At 40.4% G+C, this 23,711-nt stretch overlaps 1 protein-coding gene across 2 annotated transcripts in view; it reads right to left on the bottom strand.

Annotated features, from left to right (window-relative positions):
* The window catches only part of Fam222b (family with sequence similarity 222 member B), a 75,654-nt gene extending 53,481 nt beyond the window's left edge, over window positions 1–22,173 (bottom strand). The window contains exon 1 of one of the 2 annotated variants that reach the window (XM_027924506.3): window positions 22,071–22,173. The gene's annotated coding sequence lies outside the window, so the exon portion shown is untranslated. Of the gene's footprint in view, window positions 1–12,046; window positions 12,373–22,070 lie in introns of those variants that run through there. The other variant, XM_071603217.1, reaches the window with a different exon arrangement.
* Window positions 22,174–23,711: the final 1,538 nt, after the last annotated feature.

The following is a 23,711-nucleotide window of genomic DNA, read 5'->3' as shown; positions in this document are numbered from 1 at the left end:
AAATATATATACAGTGTTCAAATAACTGAATAACAAACAAAAAATTAAAATGATCTAACCTGAACAAGAAGCTGAACACTTTTTTCTTTTTCTTTTTCTTTTTTTGTGTAGTGCTAGGAAATTGAACCCAGGCCGCATGTATGCTTGGCAAGTTCTCTGCCCCTGAGGTATACCCCCAGTCCTTTATTAAATTTATTTTGAAACAGGATCTCACTAAATTGCCCAAACTCAGAACTTTCGATTCTCCTGCCTCAGTCTCCTAATCACTAGGATTACAGGCATGTGCCACTGTGCCCAACTGCTGAGAAAACTTAAAATGGCATTTAGTCAGGTGTGCTAGCACATGCTAATCCCATTAACTCGGGATGCTGACGAAGAAGAATTAAAAGTTCTAGGCCAGGGGCTGGGATTGGAGCCCCATGGCAGATCACTTGCCTAGCATGTGTAAGGCACTGGGTTCAATCCTCAGCACTACATTAAAATGAATAAATAAATAATGGGGCTGTAGCTGTAGCTCAGTGGTAGAGCATTTGCCTAGCATGTGTGAGGCACTGGGATCGAACCACAGCACCACATAAAATAAACAGATAGATAGATAAATAAATAAATGTGCTGTGTCTATCTGCAACTAAAAATATTTTTAAATAATTAACAGATAAGGTAGATAGATAAAGGTGTTGTGGCCGTCTACAAATTAAAAAAAAAAATAGTTATAGGCCAGCCTGGACAATTTTAGTGAGACTTTGTCTTAGAAACTAAAAAGAGGATATGGCTCAGTGGTGATGTCCCTGTGTTCGATTTCTAGTACCACCAAAAAAAAGAGAAAAAAAAAGCAGTTTTCCCCTAAAGACTTGCTATATGACATGGATTTCAAACATTCATGACACAGAACAAAGAAACTGATGATTTAAAAAAAAAAAAATTTCACTTAGAGAGAGTTAGCCAGTCTTGGTGGCACACACTATAATCCAGCAATTTGGGAGACAGAGGCAAGAGAATTATAAATTTGAGGCCAACCCGGGTAAGACCCTGTCTCAAGAAATTTTAAAAGGGGACGGGTATGTATTTTGGTGTTAAAGCACCCCTGGGTTCAATCCCCAATACCATCAAAAATAAAAGAGAGCGAACAGCAGATCTGATCAATGCCTCAAACTATTCTGTATAGCAAGGTATTCTTTCATAGTTTTTTTGCTGAGTGTTTTTTAACTGGCTGCACTTTCTTTTTCAGGCACTAGAGGGAAATGTAAAGCCAATTCACGGTATCTTAAGAATTTTCACTTAGGGGCTGGGGTTGTAGCTCAGTGGTAGAGTGCTTGCCTAGCACCTGTGTAAGGCACTGGGTTCAATCCTCAGCAATGCACAAAAATAAATAAATTAAGATATTTTTTAAAAAGAATTTATTTTGGGGCTGGGGTTGTGGCTCAGTGGTAGAGCGCTTGCCTAGCATGCATGAGGCACTGGATTCGATCCTCAGAACCACATAAAAATAAACAAATAAAAGCATTCTGCCCATATATTACTTCAAAAACATTTTTTTTTAAAATGATATGGGGGCTGGGACTGTGGCTCAGCGGTAGCACACTTGCCTGGCATGTGTGAGGCACTGGGTTCTATTCTCAGGACCATGTATAAATAAATAAAATAAAGATCTATCAACAACTAAAAAAAATATGTTTTTTAATGATACGGGGGATGGGGCTCAGCTGATAGAGTGCTTGCTTTACATGCACAAAACCCTGGGTTCAATCCCCAGCACCTCCAAAAAAAATTTAATATTAAGGTAGAGTGGTAGTGCTTGTGATCCTTGCTACCCAGAACAGGGGATCACAAGATCAAGGTCAGCCTGGGCAACTTAGCAAAACCCTATCCAAAAATAACAAATAAAAAGGGTTGGGGTTGTAGCTTGGTGGTAAGGTACTTGCCTAGCACCTGTGAGGCACTGGGATTGATCCACAGCACCACATAAAAATAAAGGTATGTGTCTGTCTACAACTGAAAAAAAAAAAAAAGAACAGGAAGATGTAGCTCAGTGGTAGAGTACTTGCCTCTATGATAAAAAAGGATAGGATAAATTGAGTCATTGGGTTCAATCCCTGTATTATAAATAATAATAACAGCAGCAAGGTACAGCCTTGAGAAGCTGAAGTAATAGAATCACTTGGGCCCAAGAGTTCAAGACAAGCCCAAGCAACATAGAAATACCCCATCTAAAAACTTTAAAATAATAATAAAGGCAAACTATAACAGAAAATACACAAAAAGAGAGCCAAACTCTAGCCTTTGGGAGAATACAGCTTTGAAGCAGGATGGAAGAAGAAATATTTCTAGCAGAGGGGGGGAAATATGTGTCCATATCATAACTCAAATAAGCCTATCCAAACTGGCTTATTCTACTAAAAATCTTCCTCATTTTTTGTTGTTGTAGATGGACACAATACCTTTATTTTATTTATTTTTAATGTGGTACTGAGAATCAAACCCAGTACCTCACGCATTCCTCATCTCTAAAAGGAAATAACGTATACCTAGGTGGTGACTTCCAAGTGTAAAATATAGAGGCATTATCTAGCAAGGATGATATGCTATAATAACTAGATGGCTAGGTTTCAAAATCAATTATATATTTGGATTCTGTTTGTTTTGGGGGGTACACTGAGGATTGAACCCAAGCAGGCTCTACCACTAACCTAGGTCCCCATCCCTTTTTATTTTGTTATTTGGAGACAGTGTCTTGCTAAATTGCCAAGTCTGTCCTCAAACTTTCAATCCAACTGCCTCAGTCTCCTGAGTTACCTAGAATTAGAGGCATGTGCCCCATGCCCAATTATACACATTTTAAAAGGTATGCAACAGATACAATTGAAGTTAAGACTGTTATGTGACAATTTAAAACTCTCATTTGAAATCAGGATAAATTACTCTATACCCTACTGAAAAGTGTGTTAAGGATAAATGAGTAAGTATAAGTTTCCTAAATGTGCTATCTTAAGACAAACTGCTTCCTGGATTAGAAAATAGAGTATTCTGACAATCAGCTTTCAATGATGCCTTTGAAAAATCTCTGTGAAAAGACATGTTGATTAGCAAATCATTTCTACACCTAAATAATTCAAGACTCCATAAGAAAGACTTTCACAGACAAACCAGAATTAAAGCTCAAAGTCACACTAAGGACACTAAAGGGAATGCCTGTGTGGTGAATTTTTTTCCTCATCCTCAAAATGAGTACTTCATCTTTTGTTATGGTTTAGGATGTTTAGGTTGTGTGCTGGTATGGGGAGTTGAAGAGAAGGGAAAATAGTTAATTTACCATATTGATGGGGTAGCACATGGTAGAAAAAACAAAAAAACAACACTCTGAAAAAGTTTCACACACACAGAGAAAATGAGACAGCAAAATTGTGAATCAAGCATGATTTGGCATCTTTAAATGCAGAGCCAATTTTCTTCTAGTGCCAAAGCCAATGGCTTCTCCTGTAGATAAAATGGCACAGTTCCTGAAAAAGCCCTGGACGCTGTTTCCCCACAATCCTATAATCTGTCAGAAGACAGAAAACAAAAAGAAGGCTATGCCAGCCAGAAAAATCAAATTATAGCCAACAGAGAGTCAACACTTTATTTCAAACAGAAGGAGCCTTTTCTATATATCTCTGAAAGGAGAGAGACAAAAGAAGCTTACCATTGTTTAAATAACCAAAGCAAGCAATTAATTTAACCAAACAACATCTTGGATTATCATCTGATTCAACAGCCTGGCTTTTCACTTCTTATTCATAGCTTTGAAGAGTACGTGCAATGCTTATTAAAAACAGTTGATTCCAGCACTGTGGCACACAAACACCTGTAATCCCAGCGGCTGGGGAGGCTGAGAGGCTGAGGCATGAGGATGTCGAGTTCAAAGCCAGTCTCAGCAAAAGTGAGGCACTAAGCAAAGCAACTCAATGAGACCCTGCCTCTAAATAAAATACAAAATAGGGCTCAGGATGTGGCTCAGTGGTCCAGTGCCCCTGAGTTTAATCCCCAGCACCAAAACAAGCAAACAAACAAAAACAGTTGATGACTACAATATACAAAGAACTTTTATAAGTTAGTAAAATAGACAAAAAGCCAAAGGTGAAAATATTCAAACATCATGAACAAATAAGTCACATAAGAAACACGCAGTCTAAATACATATACTATATTCTGCATTGTTAAGATAGTGGTGGAAACTTACTTTATCCATATTCAGGAGATTGAGCGACAAGGATCACAAATTTGAGGACAACCTGGATAATTTAGCAAGAGTCCCTGTGAAGGGAAAGTGAGGAATGAGAGACAGGTAAAAAAGAAATAAAAGACAGAGACCAGGCAGAGATGCACAGAAGAGTTTGTTTGTCAGAGCTGACAAATAAAGGCCATCTCTCTATAAGAGAAAGGGACAAAACAGTCTTGAATTCTGGGACTTTTATGGGGGACACTCAGAAATCAGAGCGAGGCGGGTCCTAATGTTGTATTGGTATGAGGGAGTGGTGAGCCTTTCTCAGAAAGGCCCTTGGGTGGGAAAGAGAAATATTTTTCCTTAAAATGGCAGCAATACATGATTTTTTTGTGCATTATATTATACATAATAAATGGCATCTGTCACTGAAGATGGTCATCCAAATGCTAAGGACCTTGTACCCTGTCCCCCTAAAAATAAAAAAGAGCTGGAGATAAAGCTCAAGAGTAGAGCACTTGCCAGGCATGGTGGAACATGCCCTCATCTCAGTGACTCAGGAGGCTCAGGCAGGAGGATCACAAATTCAAGGCCAGCCTCAGCAACTTGGTAAGACCCTCGGCAACTTAGCAAGGTACTGTATCAAAGTAAACAAAAGTACTGGGGATGAGCCAAGAGGGGTGGCACACCCTTGTAATCCCCATGACTGGGGAGGCAGAGGCAGGAGGATTGCAAATTCAAAGCCAGCCTCAGCAACTTAACAAGGCCCTAAGCAACTTAGTGAGACTATGTCTCAAAATAAAATAAAAAAGGTCTGTGAACATGAGTCAGTGATTAAATGCCCCTGGGTTGAATCCCCAGTAACAAAAATAGTAGAGCACTTGCCTAGCACATTTTAGGCCCTGGGGTTCAATCCCTAGAACTGCAGCAGCCCCAACCCTCAGAAAAATAGTTCTTTCTTCAAATAATCGTAAAGACATTTTGGCTTAGTGGTATTACCAAAAACTTGGAGAGGAAACTCTGACTAGCCTAAATGAAAAAAATTTTAAAAAAGGATATCTCATGTAAGTAATACATTCCTAAAAATATTTAGCATATCAAGCACAGTAGCACACACCCATAGTCCCAGATACTCAAGAGGTTGAGTCAGAAGGACTGTGTGAGCCCAGGGTTCAAATACAACTTAGACAACAGAGAAAAACACCATCTAAAAATATAAAAAATCTTAGTCAGAATAGGGATGAAGTCCATGGCAGAGCTCTGTCCTACTGTGTATGAGGCCCTTGGTTCAATCCCTATCACTGAAAAAAAAAAAAAAAAAGGCAGTTTTGTGAAATGCCTAATCTGAGAAGAAAGCCATTAAACATACAGATACAGATAAACTGCAAATCCAATCCAAAGAAACTAAAATAAAGCCAGGCAGGGTGAGGCAAATCTGTAATCCCAGTAACACAGGAGTCAGAGACAGGAGGATCACAAGTTGAAGGCCAGCCTGGGCAATTTAGCAGGACCCTGTCTCAAATTAAAGAATTTTTAAAAAGGGCTGGGGATGTAGCACAGTGGTAAAGTGTCCCAGGTTCAATTCACTCCCCTCAAAAAAGGAACTAAAATAAGAACATAAAATAAACCTTTAGCTATGAACATAGTGTATTGGAAGACAATCCTCAGTCTACAATGAACAAAGCAAATGATGAAAACAAATAACAAAAAAGTCTTAATACTGGGCTGGGGTTGCGGCTCAGCAGTAGAGCACTAGCCTAGCACGTGGAGGCCCTGGGTTCAATCCTCAGCAACACATAAAAATAAATAAAATCAAGGTATTGTGTCCAACTACAACTAAAAAATAAACATTTTTTAAAAATTCTTTATACAATCATAAAAATAAAATATATCCAAGAAAATAAGCTTACTCAACTGCCTTTTCTGTGCAAGTAGGCCATTCAAGGATCTCTTTTCTAGTCACCAAATGTGAAATAAAAGCAAATAATGCGGGCTGGGGATGTGGCTAAAGCGGTAGCGCGCTCGCCTGGCATGCGTGCGGCCCGGGTTCGATCCTCAGCACCACATACAAACAAAGATGTTGTGTCCGCAGATAACTAAAACATAAAATATTAAAAAAAAAAAAAAAAGCAAATAATGCTTGGTACAAAAGTATGCACAGTCTTCCCATTAAAGAGGCAAAAAATACCAACCTTTTACTTGTCCTAGATGCAAAGATGTAATGGATTATAGGAGAACTTAAATTCCAGAAAGATTTAATTCCAACCTATTATAAACTAGTATCTTCATATCACTTTGTTCTAAAATTAGCAATACATAGGTCCCTATACCAAACGGGATACCCAAGATACCAAACGCGTTGTCAACAGGATAAAGCTCTAAGCATTCTATTGCTTAACCATTTCAGTTTTCCTTTACCAGTTTTAAGAAATATCCTGATTTTTTCCTCTGCTGTTTTTGGTTTGTTTTGGTACCAGGGACTGAACCTAGGGATGCTTTACCACTGAGCCATATCCCCAGCCATTTTTTTTTAAATTTATTTCTATGTTTTCTTTTTTTTTTTAAGAGAGAGAGAGGGAGAGATAATTTTAATATTTATTTCTTCGTTTTCATCGGACACAACATCTTTATTTGTATGTGGTGCTGAGGATGAACCCAGGCTGCACACGTGCCAGGTGAGCACGCTACCGCTTGAGCCACATCCCCAGCCCATATCCCCAGCCATTTTTATTTTTTATTTTGTGACAGGGCTTTGCTAAGTAACTTAAGGCCTCACTAAGTTGCTGAGGCTGGCCTCCAATTTTCGATCCTCCTGCTTCAGCCTCCCTAGTTTGGGGGATTACAGGAGTGTGCCACCACACCAAGCTCATCTATTGTTAATACCACTTTAGAGGCTGAGAAAAATTTAGTTCAACAGATTCAAATTTCAAGCATTTTCCAAGTGCATTAGAGGTAATGATGCCACTGATTCTATATTTAGACTCAGGAATGGAACAAAGAGTGCTAGTTTTACCTGAAATGGCACCTTGTCGTTCTTCAAGTTCTAATTGAAACCACCATCTAACCCTACATAAAAATGTCTGTATGGGGGTGCTGGGATTGTGGCTCAGTGGTAGAGCGCTTGCCTAGCACATGTGAGGCCCTGGGTTCAATCCTCAGCACCACATAAAAATAAAATAAAGATACTGTGTCCAATTATAACTAAAAAATAATTTTTAAAAAAAAATGTCTGCATGGCATCACATACAATAAATTAAAATGCTTTCTCAATATTTTCTTGTGAGTGGTCCTATCGATTGACTGTAATGATTTACATTATAGACAAAAAATCACCCCACCAGTACTTTAAATGTTCAGCATTGTAACTACCATAGGGTGGCAATCAAACCCCCCCAAACCCTGATAGCACCAAATAGCCAAGATAATTAAGTTTATTTGTTTTGGTTTTTGTTGGCACCGGGGATTGAACCCAGGAGCGTTTAACTACTGAGCCACATCCCCAGTCCTTTTTATTTTTATATTTTGAGACAAGATCTTGCTGAGGTGCGTATGGCGTCATTGCAAAGACTGATTTTGAACTTGCAATCCTCCTTGCTTCAATCTCCCTGGCTGCTGGGATTACAGGCATGTGCCACCATGCCCAGCATAAAATTCTTATATTAGGAACCCTTTAAAGTGGTATTATAATAAATCTTTAGGGAAATTTTTTTTTTTGGGTGGGGGGGGAACCTGGGGATTGAGCCTAGGGGTACTTAACCACTGAACTACATTACCCTTTCACTTTTTATTTTGAGACAGGGTCTCACTAAATTGCTTAGGGCCTTGCTAAACTAAGGCTAGCCTTGGGGTTGGGGTTATGGCTCAGTGGTAGAGTGCTCATCTAGCACATGCGAGGCACTGGGTTCGATCTTCAGCACCACATAAAAATGAATAAAATAAAGGCATTGTGTACAACTACAACTAAAAAAAATATATTTAAAAAAAAACTAAGGCTAGCCTTGAACTTGGCGATCTTCTTGCCTCGGTCTCCCAAGTAGGTGGAATTACAGGTGTGCACCACTGCACTGAGAAATATCTTTAATAAGAAGTTGTTTCGTAATTGTTACATTTCAAAAATTAGGGAAGCAATATCTTCTCCCTAAATCTGAGCTATTTTTTTCCTCAAATAGTATTTATAAAAATGTATCACCTTTCTCAAAAGGAATTTAAGGCCTCTAACAGACATCACATTGCTAATTTTCACAACATCCCAATAAAGAACTATTATTTAACGTTTATATCACACTTGAACTTGCAAAAGTGTTTTACAATTATTTTCATTAGTAGTCATGCCTCACAACCACCCACCTGAGCTAAACTGGTCCTGTTAGCCTCATTTGATAGATGGGAAAACTAATGCATACTAAGGCCAAGGTCAAGCCAGTATGCTTTTCCAAGATCAAGGACCCATCCCATGAAAACAGTCTCATTCACTCATCAGTTATCTATATTGCTTATAACAACACTAAACAGTGTTTTGAAGAGCAGAAATCCCCCTAAAATAATGTCACAAAAATATTAAGAGATTAACACAATTCAAAGTTAGCCAAATTATATTGTTAAATTATGCGCACAGAAAATATTGTAACAGGGCGCTTTCTCATGCCTGTAATACCAGCCACTATGGAGGCTGAGGAAGGAGGTTGACAAGTTCAAAGCCAGCCTCAGCAAAAGTGAGGCACTAAGCAACTCAGTAAGACCCTTTCTCTAAATAAAATACAAAATAGGGCTGAAGATGTGGCTCAGTGGTGGAGTGCCCCTGAGTTCAAGCCCCAGTACCAAATAAAAAAGAATATGTAACAACAAAGCCCACCATTATGTACAATTTACTATAATGCACCAATAAAAATGTGGAAAGAGAAATAAAAATCAAGAGATTATAATAATTCAACAAAGCATCATATACAATTAAAATACCAATAAGTAAAGATTTAGTAACAACTGAAATTTTTCAAAGAAACTGCCTTCCAGCTGAGCCAGGCAGAGTGGCATACCCTTTGTAATCCTACCTGTTGGAGAGGTTAAGGCAAGAGAATCACTTTAACCCAGGAGTTCCAAGCCCACCTGGACAACATGCAGACCTTGTCTCAAAAAAAAGGGGGGGGGGGGGGGCTGGGTGAGGATACAGCTCAGGGATAGAGTATTTACCTAGCACATGCTAGGCCCTGAGTTTGATCCCCAGCACCCCTCAAAAACAAAGAAACTGGCTTACAAAACCTCGTTGTCATCCAACAAAAATTTTAAAATGATTAAATTCTTCTTCATCTAAATCAACTAAATACAGACATCACCATTAATCTGTAGGTTGTCAATCTCTATGTGTACTTTTCTATTCTTACCTGACCTCTCAACAGTTGACCACTCCTTCCTAAAACACTTCTTTACTAAGTTTGTATAACAACACTTTCCTAATTTTCCACTTACCTCACTGGCTGCTCCTTTCTCGTTGAAATCTCTATACTATATCTACAAACAATACCCAGGTTACCTCCAGAATGAATTCCAAGATTCAAATTTCATCTCCATGTTAATGACTTCCAAGTATATAATTCCAGCCCAGAATCTCCTAGGAAATACCAGGCTTTTCTATCCAACTGTCTATTTTATATCTCTATTTCAAACATCCTTGGCATGACTAAAACAGAACTCTTGATACACATGTTCTGCAACAGTCTTATCTCAATGAAGAACAAGTTCATTTACTTACCTATTTGCTTCAGCCAATAATTTAGATGTTATCCATGATTTCTCTTTGCCTTATCCCCCCAGGTATGAAAATCCCCGAGTACGCCCTATAAACTTCATTTCCAAAAGACAACTCTCCTTATCATCCCTGTCCAAGTTGCCATTAAATCAATGCTCATCTGAATTAGTCCAAGAGTCTTCTAACTGGTTTCCTTGCCTCTAGTCTTGATACCCCTCTGCAATTCATATCCATGCAGCAACCATGATATTCTTTATAATCACAAATCAGTTCACATCATTCCCCTTCCCCAGGGGAAACACATTACCCTAGCTTTCAAATGTTATTTTCAATTGTTCTCTGCCTTATTCACCTTGCATTCTCCCTCTTACCTACCACAATCAAACCACAATGATCACAAGCTAGGGATGGTGGTTCATGCCCATAATCCAAGTGACCCAGGAGGCCAAGGTAGGAGGATGGCAAGTTCAGAGGTTCACCATTCCCTCATACCAACACAACCCTTAACCACCTGCATTAGGACCCGCCTGGCTCTGATTCCTGAGAATCCCCCATAAAAGTTCCAGAACTCAAGCCTGTTTTTCCGCTCTCTCCTATAGAGAGATGGCCTTTATTTGACATCTCTGACAAACTCTCCAGTGTATCTCTGCCTGGTCTCCTTCTTTCATTTCTCACTTATCCATCTCTTGTTCCTCGCTTTCCCTTCAATAATAACTTCTGAGAATAAATAGAGTGTATCCATTTTGCCTATGGAATGGATTTTGGAGGAAAAGATGCAAATTAAATACAGAGAAATGGAGGAATTATATGTACAGAATTGAAGAAGTGATTGGAGTTATATAGCTCAGTGGTAGACTGCTTGCCTATCACTCATGAGACACTGACAGGAGGAGGAGGAACAGGAGGAAAGGACTAAAACTATAATCACTGAGAACAGCAACATTTAGGGAGTTGGTAGGAAAAAAGGAGACTAATAAGTAATAGGAAGTAAGGGAGGTGGGGGAGAAATGGACATTATCACAGTTCAGTGAGACCCTGTCTCTAAATAGATACAAAATAGGGCTGGAGATGTGGCTCAGTGGTCAAGTGCCCCTGAGTTCAATCCTGGGTACCCTCCCTGCCAAAAAAAAGAAAAAGCTGGAGATGTAGCTCAGTAGTAGAGTGCTCATCTAGCATGCAAAAGACCCTGAGTACTATCCCCAGTATCACAAAAATCAATCAATAAATAAATAAATAGAAAAATAAAGTAAAATAAAAGAAGCAGAGGGCTGGGGTTCTAGTTCAGTGGTAGAGCACTTGCCTAACATGTGTGAGGCACTGGTTCAATTCTTAGCACCACATATAAATAAATAAAATAAAGGTTCATTGACAACTAAAAAATATTTTAAAAAAATAAAAAAGCAGAGAGCTAAATTAAGGACTGAAAGTGTTATCTGGTTTAACAATTAGGTCACTGTGCAAAGCAATTTCAGTGGAGTGATGCAGACAAAACAAAATTACAAGAATTGAGAAAAAATAGACTGTGATGAAGTGAAGAAGGAAGGGGAAAACTACTTTTATGAACTGAAGGTGAGAAACTCAGCATTAACTGGAGGAACAGTGAGGACAAAGAGGTGTGAAAAAGAGATAGTAGAGCTGGATATCTACCTTGGTGATAGAGCCTAGCACTCATGAGGCCCTGGGTTCAATCCCCAAAACCAAAAAAAGAGCAGAGACAGAAAGATGAAGATTGAGATAAAAAGGCAACAGTGATATAAGGTCAAAGAGAGATTCACAAACTGGACTACATCATCAGCCCATTTTTATTTTGTATTTGGGCGTGGTGGTGCACAACTGTAATCCCGGCTGCCTGAAAGGCTGAAGCAGGATGATCTCGAGTTCAAAGCCAACCTCAGCAAAAGCCAAGCACTAAGCAACTCAGTGAGACCCTGTCTCTAAATAAAATACAAAATAGTGGAAATGAGCTTGCCTAGCATGTGTGAGGCACTGGGTTCGATTCTCAGCACCACATAAAAATAAAGGTCCATCAACAACTAAAAGAAGTATATTTAAAAAAAAAAAAAAAAAACAGAGGCTGGAGTCGTGTTCTACAATAGCATACTTACCTGGCATGTGTGAGGCACTGGGTTAGATTCTCAGCACCACATGTAAAGAAACAAAATAAAGGTATATCAACAACTAAAAAAAAAAAATCTTTAAAAAAAAAAACAGGGCTAGGGAGGTGGTTCAGCAGTCAAGTGTCCCTGAGTTCAATCCCCAGTCCCCCCTCCCAAAAAAAAGGGAGTGAGGATTAACAGCATAAAAACAAAGGCAACATAAATACATGTCAACTCTGTAAACTCATTCAGTAATTCAGAGTACTTCCTTCAGGTAGGTAAAAAATAAGTAAAGATAATTTCCACTATATAGTCTTTTGAGATAAAAGTTAAGGAAGATTAATATTATAGGGTTAGAGATGTACTAAATTAACAATTTATTAGGAGCAAGCAAATATTTAGGTGAGACATAGGATTTTTTTTTTTTTTTTTTTGCACTGGGTATTGAACTCAAGGGAGCTTAGTCACTGAAACACATCATCAGCCCATTTTTATTTTTAATTTTGAGACAGGGTCTTGGTAAATCTGAGGCTGACTTTGAATTTTCGATATTCCTGCCTCAGCCTCCCATATTGACCAGATTACAGGCATGCATCACCAAACATGTCTGGGAATAATCTTACTTTATCTAAATAAAGCCCTTACTAGGGGCTGGGGATGTGGCTCAAGCAGTAGCGCGCTCGCCTGGCATGCGTGCGGCCCGGGTTCGATCCTCAGCACCACATACAAACAAAGATGTTGTGTCCGCCAAAAACTAAAAAATAAATATTAAAAAAAACTCTCTCTCTCTCTTTCTTCAAAAATAAAAAATAAAGCCCTTACTAGCTAATTGTGGTGGTAAACCCTTCTAATCCTAGCTACTCAGGAGGCTGAGACAGGAGGACCATAAATTCAAGGCCAGTCTGGGCAACTCAGCAAGACCCTGTCTCAAAGTAAAACTTTTTAAAAAGGCTAGGGATGTAGCTCAGTGGTACAGCACTTGCCTAGCATGCTCAAAGGCCTGGGTTCAATATCCAAAAAAAAAAAAAAAAAAGAAGTCTAAGAACAGACTGGAGACTCGAGATGTAGCTCAGTGGTAGAGCACTTGCACAGCCCCCTAAGTTTGATCCCCAGAACCACAACCACAAAAAAAGACAGAAATTTGAGATTATATGGAAAAGCAGAGCAGTTGTGGAAAAAGCAGAGCAGACACAAGATACAGAAACATTGGCAAACCATTCAAACTGCCTCTCAGAAGAAAGCAACAGCAGCAAGAAGAGGGTGGGTGCCAAATGAGGAGGGAAATGTTGTTAATCAGTGCTGGACCTAGTCCACCTACCCAAAAAATCATAGCCAATTTTCTCAATGTTTTCCCAAATCTGAAAATCAACACTCACCTGGAAGCCAAAATACACACATTTCAGTAATATATAAGAATACCTCTTGCCATAAAATTCTTAGAGTCCAAGCTTCAGTCTATTAAGCAATGCTTGGTGAGAATAGAAAGCTTGGCTAGACTTTGGATGAGATCCACATATTAATCCCCAATTAACTTTTTAAATCTCACTACTGAAAATTATTTCATGAACTGAAGCAAAGGACATATCTTTAGTTGACACATCAGCGTCCTAGGACAGGAAGAGAGTAGAATAAGGAAAGCTAATTGCATCATGCTTAACAATAAACCAAACTAACAAATAAAATAGAAAAGAACTGACAAAATATTTTTAATCTTAGTCATAAAAATCAAGAATACATCACTACCACTGCTGGGCATAGTGGCGCACATCTGTAATCCTACCTTCCTAGAAAGCTGAGACAGGAGGATTACAAATTTCAAGTCCAGCCTGAGCAACTTAGTAAGACCATCTCAAATTGTTAAAAATAAAATAAAAAGAAACCAGGCACGGTGGCGCACACCAGCACACACCTGTAATCCCAGCAGCTTGGGAGGCTGAGACAGGAGGATCACAAGTTAAAAAAAGCCAGCCTAGCAATAGCGAGGCTGCTAAGTAACTCAGTGAGACTGTGTCTCTAATAAAAATACAAAATTGAGCTGGGAATGTGGCTCAGTGGTTGAGTGCCCCTGAGTTCAGTCCCTGGTATCCCAAAAAACAAATGAATAAATGAATAAAAATAAAAAGGACTGGAGATGTAGCTAAGTTGTAAGTGCCTCTGGGTTCAATCCCCATGACCACCACACACACACACACAAACTAAGCCAGGCATGGTGACACAAACCTGCAATACCATCTAGGGCAACTGAGGCAACAGGATCGGATTACTTGAGTTAACAAGTTCAAGACCAACCTGAACAGAGCAAAACCCCATTTTCCAGGAAACAAAAAAGAGGTCTTGGGCATACGGTCCTGGGTTCAATCCCCAGCACTACAAAACAAACAAACAAAAAAGAGGTCTTGATTGAGGTTGTGGTTCAGTGGTAGAGCACTTGCCTAGAATATGTTAGGCACTGGGTTCGATCCTCAGCATCACATAAAAATAAATAAATAAAGATATTGTGCTATATACAACTAAAAATATTTAAAAAAAAAAAAAAAGGGCTTGGCTAGCGTACACAAGAGGACCCAAACACTGCAAAAAAAAAAAAAAAAAAAAAAGAATACACAACTGTTTAAGGCCCAAAGTTAAAAAATGGGAGGATGGGAGGGGCAGGGGGATAGGCAGCAATTACAACTCAGCGGTACAGCATTTGTCCAGGACTACAAAAAAAAAACACAACTGATTAATTTTCAAAGTAAAATAGCAATATTAAAAGGAATTTAAATTTGGGGGAGACTTTGCAGAGGATTTTGCTAAACTGCTGAGGCTGGCCTTGAATTTGTAATCCTCCTGCCTAAGCCTCACAAATCACTGAGATTAAAGATGTATGCCACTACCCAGCTACTTTGTCTCAAATACAGTCTTGCTAAATTGATGAAACTGGCCTAGAATTTGCATTCCTCCTGCTTTGTTTTCCAGAGTAACTTGGATTAAGCACTGTACCACCAAGAATGGCTAAAATAAATTTTTTTAAAGAAATAGCGCCAAGCCTGGCACAGTGGTACATGCCCCTAATCCCAGTGGCTTGGGAGGCTGAGACAGGAGGATCACAAGTTCAAAGCAAGCCTCAGCAATGGTGAGGCGCTAAGCAACTCAGTGAGACCCTGTCTTGAGGGAGAAAGAAAGAAAAGAAAGGGCTGGGGATACAGCTCAGTTGGTAGAATGCTTGCCTCACATGCACAAGACCCTGTGTTCAATCCCCAGCACGACAAAAAAAAAAAAGAGAGCGAGAGAGGGAGAAAAAGAAAATAGGCCAGGCACTGTGGCACACACCTTTAATCCCAGCTACTCAAGAGGATGAGACAGGAGGATCACAAATTCAAAGATAGAGATTGGGCAACTCAGCAAGAACCCATCTATAGATATAGCTCAGTGGTAAAGCTCCTCTGGGATCAACCCCCGCCAAAAATAAAGAACAGACCCTACTATTTTTTAATAAGGCCAATCCAGTCCAAAAAATTTTTTTAAATGCTGGGTGCAGTGGTAAACACCTCCAGCAACTCAGAAGGCTAAGGAAGAGGACTGTCAAATTCAAAGCCTTATCAATTTAGAGAGGCCCTAAGCAACTTAGCAAGGCTCTGTCCCAAAATAAATAAAAAAGGGCTGGGGATATGGCTCAGTGGTCAAATACTCCTTAGTTCAATCCCGTACCAAAAGCAAAGTTTAAAGTATTTAAGCCTAGTTATGACTTACTGATGGAAAAAATATACATACAAATATATACTTATGTTATTTCTCATATTTCACATCCTTCAGTTATTTCTCAGAAAATCACTATCCAAGTAAGCCTTTTAAATCATTTCTTAAATGACCTGTATTTTCCCATTAGGCAGTTTTATGACCCAGTACCGTACCAAACCACTATTTTATAAATAAGCTATCAAATCCAATTCAAGGTATCTTTTTTTTTTTTTTTTAGAGAGAGAATTTTAATATTTATTTTCTAGTTTTCAGCGGACACAACATCTTTGTTTGTATGTGGTGCTGAGGATCGAACCCGGGCCACACGCATGCCAGGCGAGCGCGCTACCGCTTGAGCCACATCCCCAGCCCTCAAGGTATCTTTTTTGGGTGGTAGGAGGTACCGGGGGGATTGAACTCAGGGGCACTCAACCACTGAGCCACATCCTCAATCCTATTCTTGAATTTTTAGAGACAGGGTCTCGCTGAGTTGCTTAGGCCATGCTAAATTGCTGAGGTTGGCTTTGAACTTTCGATCCTCCAGCTCCAGCCTCCCAAGCTGCTGGGATTACAGGCATGTGCCACGGCATCCAGCTTCAATGCATCTTTAATAAAGAAAACTTATGCCAGGTATGGTGGTGCAGTGGTAAAGGTTTTTTTGTTTTGTTTTGTTTTGTTTTTTGGTGGTGCTGGGGATTGAACCCAGAGCCTTGTGCATACAGGGCAAGCACTCCATCAACTGAGCTAAATCCCCAGCCCTGTTGTATTCTTTTTCACCCCAAGTCAAAGCTCAGAGAGACACATAATCAAGATCTTGAGAGGCAGGGAAAAGACAAAAATAGATATTAAACACTTCTGTAAGAAAGTATTCACCTCTCACCAAAAGTAAAGTGACTTCACACTTATCCCCACTCTGGTCAGCTGTAAAGTTTCAGCCCTTTCCCTGACCACTTTACTTCTCACATTTACTCTCACTTCTCAATTTATTATATTAGAAATATTTTTAAGTCGCTATAATATTTTAAGACTTCAAATCTAAGTATTAGGCTCATGTTTCTTTTGAAAATCTTCCAAGCTTCCTGTCCTGCTCTGCTGCATTATACGATGTTACTCTGCCAAAGTCTTAGCTCATTTCCTCCTCCAGCTTGTCCTGATATATACATCAATAATGCCCTCTCTCTTTCCATTTTCAGACTTCTCTAAGAAATTGGAATGTCCTATCTTCCTTGTCCAACTGTGAGGGCCTGTCATGCAGGTTTAATACCTACAACCATCCTTTAATCACTTCTCATAATAAGCTGTATCTCAACCATAATGGAACACTTATTCTACTTCAACAATTAGAAGACACAGTTGTTTCTTTCTTCATGTTTTAGCAACTCTGAAAACAAGATATATTAGCAACTTAGCAAGCCCCGTCTCAAAATAAAAAACAAAAAGAACTGGTGAGGAGGTGCTGGGGTTGTGGCTCAGCGGTAGATCACTCACCTAGCACATGTGAGACCCTCGATTCGCTCCTCAGCATCTCATAAAATAAATACAATAAAGATATTGTGACCATGGGCTGGGGATGTGGCTCAAGTGGTAGCACCCCCGTCCGGAATGCGAGCGGCCTAGGTTCGATCCTCAGCACCACATACAAAGATGTTGTGTCTGGGGCTGGGGATGTGGCTCAAGCGGTACCGCACTCGCCTGGCATGCGTGTGGCCCCGGGTTTAATCCCCAGCACCACATACGAACAAAGATGTTGTGTCCACCGATAACTAAAAAATGAATATTAAAAAAAAAAAATTCCTCTCTCCCTCTCTCACTTTCTTTAAAAAAAAAAAAAAAAGATGTTGTGTCTGCCGAAAACTAAGAAATAAAATATTAAAATTCTCTCTCTCTCCCCTCACTCTCTCTTTAAAAAAAAAAAAAAAAAGATATTGTGTCCAACTACAACTCCAGAAATAAATATTAAGACATAAACATTTAAAAAAAGAAAATTAAAAACAAAAGGACTGGCAAAAGGACTCAGTGGTTAAGTACTCTAAATAAATAAAATAAAGAATAAAGATGGGCATGGTGGCTTAGGTTTATAATGCCACTGACTCAGGAGGCTGAGGCAGGAAGATCATAAGTTTGAAACCAATCTCAACAATTTACCAAGGCCCTGAGCAACTCAGATCCTGTCTCAAAATAAAAAAATAAATATGGCTCTCAAAATATAGCTCAGTGGCAAAGCACCCCTGGATTCAATCCCAATACCAGAAAAGAAAAAGAAAAAAGAAAAAGTGAAAGTGTTTCACTTTATGAGAATAAAAATGAGTTAATAAACCTTATTAATTTTCTTTTGACCCTTGGTATGTTAGGGATTCACTGGAAGACCTTATATTCTCACAGCTCATTGCACACCTTGGGCATGCCGCTCACACAACAGGCAATCAAAAAACTGGCTACCTCCTTTCCTATTCCAGGAAAAAAGTCCTTGTCTGTTGACTGTTACTTACAACATAAAAGTTTCCATAAATAGGAAAGAGAAAAAAAAGAAAGGATAAGAAATTCTCATTATAGCTGAAGAAATATATATTATTTTATTATAACACAGATGACATTTATAAACTTGTTTGAACTTATGGAAATTTTCGTATAGGACATATGAATTACCAACATTTAAAATAAATGTTCAGGGGCTGGGATTGTGGGATTGTAGCACGTGCAAGGCCCCGGGTTCGATCCTCAGCACCACATAAAAATAAATAAAACAAAGATATTGTGTCCAACTACAACTAAAAAATAAATATTAAAAATAAAATAAATGTTAAAGAATAGGGATGTAGCTCTGTGGTACAGCACTTGCCTACCCTGTACAAAGCCCTAGGTCAATCCCCGGTACTGCAATCAATCAATCAATCAATCAATCAATCAATGCACAAGCAGGCACAGTGGCACATTTCTGTAATTCCAGTAATTTAGGAGACTGAGGCAAGAAGAACACAAGTTTGAGGCCAGCCTCAGAATTTTAGAGGGCCTCAGCAACTTAGTGAGACTCTGTCTCAAAATAAAAAATAAAAAGGCTGGGGAAGTAACTCAGTGGTGGAGCACCCATGGGTTCACTCCCCAGCACCAAATATAAATAAATAGGGCAGCTACAACATTTTCTGCTTCTATTTCATCTACCATGTGGTAAAGACAGAATAAACCTATATTCCATAATGACCTGTGGCAACTAAAATACTTTCTGTTTGCAGTACTTGGGATCAGATCCAGGGCTTGCACATGTTTGGGCAGTGTTCTACAACTGAGCTACATCCCATCCCAGCTGGTTTGGTTTTGGTTTTTTTTTTTTTTTTTTTTGGGGGGGGGTAATGGGGACTGAACCCAAAGACATTTTATCACTGAACCACATCCCCAGCCCATTTTATTTTTGTTTTGAGACAGGATCTCCTTTAGTTGCTTAAGGCCTTGCTAAATTGCTCAGGCTGGCCTAAAATTTGTGATCCTCCTGCTTTAGCCTCCAGAGTTGCCATCATATAGGAATGCATGAGGACACCCAGTCTGATTTTTTTAAACTATCTTAGAAAAGAATAATTAGGGGCTGGAGTTGTGGCTCAGTGGTACAGCGCTTGCCTAGCATGCATGAGGCACTGGGTTTGATTCTCAGCACCACATATAAGCAATTAAATAAATAAAGGTTCATCAATAACTAATAAAAAAATAGTAATTAAAAAAGAAGAAGAATCAATGTTATGGACAAAGAATTTATTGAAAGAGCCAAGGAACTAGAAAGAGCAGCAAGTTTAAAATTATACATCACTGTGCATTTTCAGGAAAAGATAAAATACATTTTACTACATAGAGAAGGTAATGAAAACTCAGTTTTGTTTCTACCCTACCTGTAAAATAATTCATTCCTCATATCTGTCAATCTTCAAAGATTTAGTATAGCCATTCCCTACCTTTACTCACCAACTTCTAAAAAGCCCCAACATTTTAAGCTCTCAATCCACAAAACCAAAAAAAACTAAAGCATCTGTCTCTAAAGGGAGTTTGGAAACTTTTTTTCAAAAGCTACGGCTAGAAAACAATTTCCTCTCTCTGGAAGCAAATAATCTAATCTGTCCTTTACTTTGTCTATCCTTAATAATAAGGCTCAGAAGTGTTCTTCCAGTCTCTCAAAGAAATCACCATTTCTTGGGTTCCTGCACAATTGATGCCTTTTTCACTCCACCTAGCAGGTTTCACAAACAAGCAGAGTAGATTAAAACAACAGCCAGGCCCACTGGTGCACACTTATATAATCCCAACATCTTGAGAGGCTGAGGCAGAAGGATCAAAAGTTCAAAGCCAGCCTCAGAAATTTAGCAAGGTCCTCAGTAACTTAGCAAGACCCTGTCTCAAAATAAAATGGATTGGGGATGTGTTCAGTGGTTAAGCACACCTGGGTTCAATTCTTGGTATCCCAAAAAAAATTAATATTAAAAAATAATTTTTAAAAAAAGGTGCTAAAATGAGCAAAGTAGCACATGCCTTTAATTTTAAAAATAATTAATAATCCTAGCATCTGTTGAGGCTGAGACAGGAGGATCACAAGTTCAATGCCAGTCTCAGCAACCTATCGAGGTCCTAAGCAACTTAGTGAGACCCTGCCTAAAAACAAAAAATAAAGGGCTGGGGATGTAGCTCAGTGGTATATTGCCCCTGGGTTAAATCCTCAGTACCCCACCCCCCAAAAAAGGGAGCTAAAAAGTTGCTGTATGTATATTTGAGCTGCAAAATAGTCAAGGGTGGATGAGGTAGTGCACACCTGTAATCCCAATGACTCAGTAGGCTGAGGCAGGAGGATTGTAAATGCAAGGCCACACTCGGCAATTTAGACCATCAGCAAGCTGGACATGATGGTGCGTGCCTATTAAAAAAAAAAAAAAAAAAAGCACTAGAGATGTAGGGATATAGCGCAGTAATAAAGTGACCCTGGGTTCAATCCCCAGTACAAAATAAATAGATAAAATAACAGGGGCTGGAAGGTAGCTTTCATACACATTAGGCAAGTGTTTTACCATGGTAAAACACTTGCCTAATGTGTATGAAATCCTGGGTTTGATTCCCAGCATAGCAAAAAAAAAAAAAAAAAGAAGAAGAAAGAGAAGACGAAGAAGAAAATTAAGTTTTGGGCTGGAGGAGTAGCCCCAGGTCCAGAGTTCAATCCCCAGAACTGCAAAAAAAAAAAAAATGTAAGCAATTTATATTTGCACAACCCTCATTAGACAGCCCTCCCAGCTTGTCTCAAACTAGGTTCCTCAACTCAAAGCACTTCAGTGCCAACTGTATTACAAGGGAATCTGAGATAGCTACCTTCGGAAAGCATTTGGTCCTCCATTCTCTATTTCCTTCCTCTTGGGTGAGGAGCTACACACCATTTGTAAAAGTGCCAGAGTATGGTATTTTTTTCTGCACAAGTCTGACAGCTAATTTGTCACATCACAGAAGAAACTGGTATTTTTGCACTTGATCTGCTGTGCCTTTGTAGAAAGCTCATATTTGTCTACTGAGGTTTTACAAACAACACGTTTCACCTTAACAGAGAAATCAGTCATTCTATTAGTAACAATAAGCTCCATAATGCATTGATAGTGTTGATAATATATCGACATTTACACGGTACTTACAATTTACAATTTTCATAAACAATCTCAACCACCTACACGATGCTTGCAAAAACCTGTCTGAAGTCCGACATCTTCCAAAGGTTCAGAAAGAAGAAGTGGGCCCTGCTCAAGGTTATCTATCAGTTTTATCAGTGGTGGACTTACTCTTGAATGTGTCTGACTCCAAACCTTTATCCCTTTTCCCTAGACCCCTCCCAGCTTTAAACGGCGGGTACCCAACTCCCACCCTTTACCCAGGACAGCCTACTACGCTGGGCGACCGTCTCTTCCCTGCCGGGTTCAGAGTTGGCTTCTTCAGCTCCAGCAGGGCTTTCATCCTCCACCACCCTCCCCCAACAACCATTCTCTGAAAGAAGCGGAAAGGGAGAGGCGACCAAAGCTCCTGGGGGAAGGGATGATGACAAACGGGGGAGCGCAGGACACTGACCCTGCCGTGAACGCCTTCACGCCTCAGCGTTCAACCCCTTCCCTCCGCCAAGACGTCCAACTCTTGGACTCCCGACCTGGCTACCCACGACCCAAATTCTTTCAGCATCACCTCAAACTGTCCCTCCCCCACACCCCTCAGTCCCCAAAGGGCAAAGCCCACCCCTCGAATCAGCGTAATCTTCCACCAGGTCACCCCCTTTCCCCCCGCTATCCATTCCCATTCCACCAGGACTCACTGTCTGTGACTGGGCCCTGCCCTCATGGCTGCTCCGTTGCCGCCCGCCGCCACCACACCGCTGCTCCACGCCCCGGCCCCTCAGTCGCCGCCGCCGCCGTCGGGACTCGCCGGGAGCAGCCCCTGCGCCTGCGCAGCCTAGAGGGCCCGGGCCCTTTTGGTCATCTTGCGCCTGCGCAGCGCGCGCCTAGGGCGTCCTCTTCAGTGCCTGACGTACTGGACCTGTGGGTCTCAGATGGACATGGCCGCTGGCAGGCCCTAGGTCTTCTGTAAACTTAGAGAATTTGGCGGCTACCCCAGGGTTTGAGTCCTCTACAGTATCTTGGCTAGGTTACTAAACTCTGGGACTGCGGTTTTCCTAGGGGTCCATAGATGGAATGACACTTCCAGTATTCTGGATCCTGCTTGCACTTCAGGGTGCAAGCACTTAGGTGCTCTGAGGTGACCACTGATAGTACATTTTGGTTTTTTTCATGATCACATCCAGCATGCAATGAGGGTGCAGGGTGCGGTGGCGCACGCCTGTAATCCCAGAAGCTAGGGAGGCTGAGGCAGAAGGATCACAAGTTACTTAGCGAAGCCCTATGCAACTCATGTCTCTAAATGAAATATTAAAGGGGGGGGGGGCCGGGGGCGGGGGGTCCCGCTGGGGTTGTGGCTCAGCGGTAGAGCGCTCGCCCAGCACGTGGGAGGCCCTGGGTTCGATCCTCAGCACCACATATAAATAAATAAAGATAGATAGATAGATAGCCTGGAGATGTGGTTCACTGGTAAAGTGGGATATGGGTCAGTGGTAAAGTGCCTCTGGGTTCACTCCCAGCTACCAAAAATATAAACAAACAAACAACAAACCGATAGAACCCAGGGGTGCTTTACCTCTGAGCAAAATGCTCAGCCCTTTTTATTTTTTGTTTTGAGACAGTGTTGGACTATGTTGCTGAGGATCTCGCTAAATTGCTGAGGCTGGCCTCAGACTTGCTATCCTTCTGCCTCAGCCTCCTGAGTTGCTGGGATTACAGGCATGAGCCACCAGGTCCAGCCCTGGAAACTTTATTAAAGAGGTGACCTTATCTGGAATACACAGGGACACTGCTAAATAAAAGTGCAAGCTGCTTACTGGACATGTTCTAGGTATCCCATATGTGCCATTGAGGAATTTACAAGCAAATAACCCCCTACTTTTCAGCTCTCACCATGGAGCCTGGCCCTTTTGCAAACTGGTAAATGAAAATCAGACCTTTAGCCCAGTGAAGCCCAACTATCAACTCTTACACAACTGTGCTGCTTTGGCATAGGTCAAAAAAACAGGCTTAATCTAAGTCAGACTCCCTTAGGCTAGTTTGAATATGTAGTCCCCACCAGACTCAATCTTTTTCTGGGAATTCAACAATACAGACTTCAAAGTAGCAGGCACAGCACTTTAACCAAAGTGGGGAGGAACCGGTAGGAAGCATTGATCATTACCAAGAATCTTCCATCACATCCAGCCCTCATTTACTCACTTCTATAAAGATTGGAGAGGCCCAGTGCAGTGGCACAAGCCTGTAATCTCAGCAGCTAGGGAGACTGAGGTAGGAGGATCCAGAGTTCAACGCCAGCTTCAGCAATAGTGAGGTGCCAAGTAACTCAGTGAGACCTTGTC

Source organism: Marmota flaviventris, chromosome 17 (genome assembly GCF_047511675.1).
Source record: "Marmota flaviventris isolate mMarFla1 chromosome 17, mMarFla1.hap1, whole genome shotgun sequence".
Lineage (NCBI taxonomy): Eukaryota > Metazoa > Chordata > Mammalia > Rodentia > Sciuridae > Marmota > Marmota flaviventris.
This window is presented reverse-complemented; position numbering and strand designations above follow the sequence as displayed.